The 5,567-nt window shown below is 47.0% G+C and overlaps 1 pseudogene; it reads left to right on the forward strand.

Moving 5' to 3' along the window:
• Window positions 1-1,900: 1,900 nt before the first annotated feature.
• Window positions 1,901-4,267, forward strand: LOC120677949 (annotated as a pseudogene).
• The last annotated feature ends 1,300 nt before the right edge of the window (window positions 4,268-5,567 follow it).

The following is a 5,567-nucleotide window of genomic DNA, read 5'->3' on the forward strand; positions in this document are numbered from 1 at the left end:
ATACCAAATTTTAACATGGAGTATCATATGTTGCATGCAAATAGTAGAAAAAGTTTTGTGGTGAGAAGAGAATTTTTTTTACTTTGTCGTGTGCCTAAATAAAACACACGGCAAATCATGTATTTGCCGTGTATCAGAAAAAAGCACACGGCCAAAAAAATGCACACGACAAAGCATGATTTTGCCGTGTATTATATTTTTGCCGTGTGTGCACACGGTCAAAGACTTCTTTGCCATGTGCCCGATAGAAAACAGATGGCAAATACGCGTTTTGCCATAATATATGCGTGGTCCAGCACAGTAGCAAAGAAAAGGTCCATAAGTGCACACGCTGTCCAACTCTTGCCCGAGCCTTGCCCGATGCCTATGGCCTCCTCTCTAGTCTCTACCCCTGCGCGTCAAAAAATCCCTCGACACTATTTGCTCTCTAGTTCTCTCACCGTACCTCTCCTACTAGATTTGTGTAGTACTCCGTCCATTCACTGATGATTGTTTTATTTGGAATGGGCAGAATGACCAAGACAAAAAACTTAGTTATCAATCCTACTTATCCCGTCATTATTTACCTAGTGAAAAGAAGCAATCTATAAGGGCAGCCCAAACAGGCCGTTAGTCACTCTCTATAGTGAAGCCACCTCAGCATTTCACATTAAAAAAATATAGAGAGAGAAGCTGATGTCGCTATATTATGCGAGTGCGCTAGCATGCGTTCCCAGGCAAAACGGTTCCCACCATATTCACCTCTTCACTATGCGGTTCTCTCTGTGCTCCCTTGGAGAGTTAAGAAATTACTGATATATAGAGCCCACATAATTTACGAAATTGAGCTATAGTAAGGTTGTTGGACAGATCATCTACACTACATGGATGTTATTATAGAGAGTAGAATGTTGTAACTATTGCTGGTGCCCTAATGGCTAAACCTCATGAAAACAAATGATATTTAATGCCCCTCCTACATGTAGCCAGTTTTTATCACGTTGCGTCGTTTCCCGAGGTACAAATTTACTACTGCAGTTAATTAGTGTTGGGTCCAAGAGGCAATAGGCGGTTGGGCTCAAATAAGAATATCAATCTTGAATTTTTCAATTTTGAAATAATACTATAATCTGTGAATGGAGGAAGTAGGAGAGAGAACCAGAAAGCAAACCAATTCTTGGCGTGGGCAGCGAAAATAAGCTCTGAGCTTGCAAATGAGATCTAACTACCTTTTACTTTTTTAAAACAAAGTAAACAAAATTTAGAAAGAGAACAGTCACATTAGAATTGGTTCCATCCATACATTAATTGGCGTTTGGAACTAGGTATCTTTAACTTTGATTCTTGGCGTGCATCTTTTCGTTTTCGTTGGTTGGTTCATTGTGTCTAATCACTTTTTTATATAGTGCTTTGGTAAAGAAGACAACGTCTTTTTCTTTTACATAATACATCTTTTCCATTACTATTCCCGATCGATTTTTCTTTTGATGAAACATTACTATTCCCGATCGATTCGTTCTGTCTCATCATGAGTTAAAGAATTTTATTTTCCTTCAGACTCCTTTGCTTTAGAACCTTCGTTGAGGGGAACTAGATTTAATCATTATGCATCTGTCCCTTTGTTCAGATCGCCTCAAGAGTGTCGAGGCAAAATAGATGGAGGAATGGATATTTATCTACTATAGAAAACACACAATATATAGTTCATCTGAAATTTTATGGTAGTCCTTGCTATTTTGGAACTCAATATACTATATGATTGAATGGAGCAAAAATCCAAACGTGTGATTGGGAGATGTACTACGATTGAAAATTGGAGTTGAAATAACAATAAGCAATTCCGCTCAAAGAAGCCGGACACTTGCCTGAGCATTCTCATTGTGCTTATATATGCACATGCCTGCTGCTCATTTCTGCAACAACCAAAGCAAACTAGCCATTCGAGAGATGGACTTCCGCTACTTGCCTAGCTCCTACGACCTATCGGCAGTCTGTCAGACAAACAATGATAACTTCAAGAACCTGACGAGGTCCTACACCCAGCAGCTCCATGACGCCACCACCTTGTCCGCCTCCTTCGTCATGTTTGCCATCACCGCCGTCTTCTTCATCCTCAACCTCTTCAGCGGCCTCTCCGACGTCAGCGCCATCATCGACCCCAAGGTCCGTGTCGGCCTCTCGTCGGCGCTGTCCATCTTCCTCCCCGTCATGTCCTACCTCTTCTCCGAGGCCAAGAACAAGGGCGGCGCCAATGACCCGGACTCCAAGACCGAGCTCCCCCAGAGGGCTCGGTTCATCCTCATCTGGATGCTCCTTGTGGAGCTCCTCCGGAAGAAGGTGGAGGTGATCCACATGCAGGGGTACTCGGGGACCCTCGAGCGTGCCGGGCGTGTCCTCTGGCTCGGGAGCCTCGTCTTCTCCAACCTTGAGGCGACCGGCAGGAAAGCCATGACTGGCATCCTCTGGGTCATCTGTGCCTCCAAACTGGTGCAGAGGATTTCCTTCACCGAGTTTGGGAAACGTTCCCTCGCCTTCGGCAAGAACGCCAGGCTCATCTCCTCCTAGATGGCCCAAGTTGTTGGAAAAGATGGTAATCCCTGTCTCCTGCCGGAAGATACTACGGACGAGCTGTTGAAGAGATGCAAGTACGCGGTAATGGACGAAGACAAGTTGGTGGTCGAAGCCATCCCAACTTCCCAAGTGGCTATAGGCTTAAGGAAGATCACCACGACGCTGCCACCGTCGGCAAAATCTGGGTGCTCGCGGAGACTGACCCTCTCGCTTCTCTTGACCGAGGGAAGCGGTTGAGGAGGATGTGCCTGTCCTTCTCCCTTTTCAAGCTGCTTCGTCAGAGGTTCGAGCACCTGCCTGCACTGACCACGTCGGAGGCTCCAAGCTACAGGCAAATCATCTTCAGAGGCCTGCACGACAAGCAGCACGACACCCTCACACCGGAGGTTCTCTTCGACGTGACCAACGATGAGCTCAACTTCCTCTGCGAGTACTACCACTCTGTGGTCCCCGTCGTCCTAGCGAGCCCCTTCTTCCTCCTCGCAAACTACATCCTCCTCCCGCTCGTGCTCTTCATCCTGTGCTTCGTGCTCATCGTCCTGTGCAGCAACGGCGATGTTCCCTTCGCCTTCAGCAAAATCTATAGTGACAACCACCTAACCTACTTTGGCGTCACCCAGATGACTCGATGCCTGCCCCAGTTCTTCAAGTCTCCGATCGTCTTCTTCCTCATCGTCGACTTCTCCATCACCTTCCTCCTCTTCATCATGTTCATCTACGAAGTGTTGTGGGAGTTCTTCGTGTTCCTGCTCTCCGACTGGTTCGTGGTGTCGCTGCTCTGCAAGTACGCGACCAACCCCTTGTAGCACAACAGCCACGCCTTCTTCGGCTGGTCCATGCGCTGCATCTTGTTCGCGCGAAGCCTGATGCACCGCCCGAGCATCAGCTTCAATCAGTTCTCCGTGCTCCAGTTCTGTGGGGTAACCATCCCGGCCCACATCCCATTCAAGTTTCCGATCCTAGTCCGTCAAATTCCTGTCCCAAACAAGTCAAGCATTCCATCTCGGATTACCTCACCAAGCTGTACGACCGTGACGGCAACGTGGCACCCAATGCTCCTGCTCTCGGCAATGGCAGGTCCGCGCTCAAAGCTCCCAGGTATCACGACCTCTTGGCGTTCTGCGACTGCGAGAGCGTCGCCGAGGTTATACTCACCTGGCACATCGCCACCAGCATCCTGGAGGTGGAGCTTCCTCCTCCAAGCGGCAATAATAACAACCAAGTGGCGACGAGCCTGTCCAAGTACTGCGCTTACTTGGTGGCCTTCCAGCCGGAGCTGCTCCCGGAGAACCAGGACAGCGTGGAGCGCGTGTTCAAGGCCACGAAGCTTGAGTTGTTTCAACTCCTTGGGCTATGTGGCTACTATTTCTCACCGTGCCGGAACACCCGGTATCGCAACATCAAGTCCTCCGGCAAACCGGAAGGAACGCCAGCAGCGGAGGCGACGACAGTGGTGGTGAAGGGTGCAACCCTGGGAAGCATTCTGGCGCGCAAAGCTGGGCAGGATTCTGCAGAGGAAGTGTGGAGCGTCCTGGCGGACCTATGGGTCGAGCTCATCGTCTACATTGCGGCGTCCAGCAACGAGGAGAGCGTGGGAGCGCACGAGAATGTGCTAGCCAAGGGCGGCGAGTTCATCACTGTGCTCTGGGCGATGGCGACACATGCCGGCATGAGACGCCCGGACGATACACCGATCTCTGGAGGGAGCAACGCCTGATGTTCCCGGACACGTTGCTGGTCTATCTGCAACGGTGTGTTTGTTGTGCTGTCGTGTTTGCTAGTTTGGTGTGGCTGCTGCACAAACATTTGCTTCATCGGGTGTGCATGTTTTTTTCTTCAGAACAAATGTCGAGCGTGCAGGTTGCTTGTGTTTTGCCCCTTCTTATTTGACCGCAGGATCTGCTTCTGTGGGTGTATGAACAAAATAATATGTGCACACATTGTTCTCAAACAAATAAAACTAACATATTTTCTTGTCTTCAAGTGCTTGAACATTCAGTCAATGATATTAGTTTTCATTAACTAAATGAAAATATTTGTTTCACTTTGTTGGATGTTTTAATACGTCATTGGATCAAAGATCTAATGGCTAAAACTACTTTTCGCTTGAACATAAGTCTTATGTTCAAGCACTTGAAATTTAGCATCCGCTTAAAACTAATATTTTGATTCCATAAGTGATTACTTTTTAAGTAATATACTTGGGCCTTAGGGCCCAACCACTACTCCAGCGCCACCATCACCGCCGGTTCGAAATGGGCCATCACCACCGGTTTGGGGGCATTGGATTTAAATCGATGGTGGTAGGTAGAACTGGCGGTGACGGGGGGTTCATCGCCGCCGGTCCATAAACCGTTGATGATGAGTGCTCATCACTGCCGGTTCGTGTCTGGAATCGTTGGTACGTGATGGGTACATCAACACCACCGGTTCAAGACACAAACTAGCAGTAAAGACCCTTTTCCCATGAAAAATATATTCATACAAAGAGTCCATACACCAAATATATTACAATGTTTGATAAGAACGATACAATCTTTGCATCACACCCTACTATGTTGTACTCAGCTCCTGGCTTCACAACGTAGTCCACAAGCCATCCGGCTAGTTGCTATAGAAGTGCTACTAGCCCGCCAAAGAGTAATTCAGAAGTACTCAACTTAGCATTCTGTAAAATTACGAGACATAATAACATGATATTAGACAAGTTAGGAAATTCAAGACACAAGAACATACATATCCTAACATCAAATCATTTCATACGAACTAGATTGGCACCTCTAAAATCACCAGTGTAGCAGTGCATGTAATGCATTGCATAGAACCTGCAGTGATCGTTGCCTGAAGGCTGCTTGAGGATGTATTTAGCCTCATGTATAGTGAAGTCTCCCCAAAAAGGTCTATAGTTTTGCTTTTCTTACTGTGCTTAGCGAAGGCTCTATGTGCAAAATTATGAATGAGAAATTTCATGAATAAGATACAAGATATTCAAATATTTGTATTAAATCACTTGTTTT

This window comes from Panicum virgatum, chromosome 6N, assembly GCF_016808335.1.
Source record: "Panicum virgatum strain AP13 chromosome 6N, P.virgatum_v5, whole genome shotgun sequence".
NCBI classification, from domain to species: Eukaryota; Viridiplantae; Streptophyta; class Magnoliopsida; order Poales; family Poaceae; genus Panicum; species Panicum virgatum.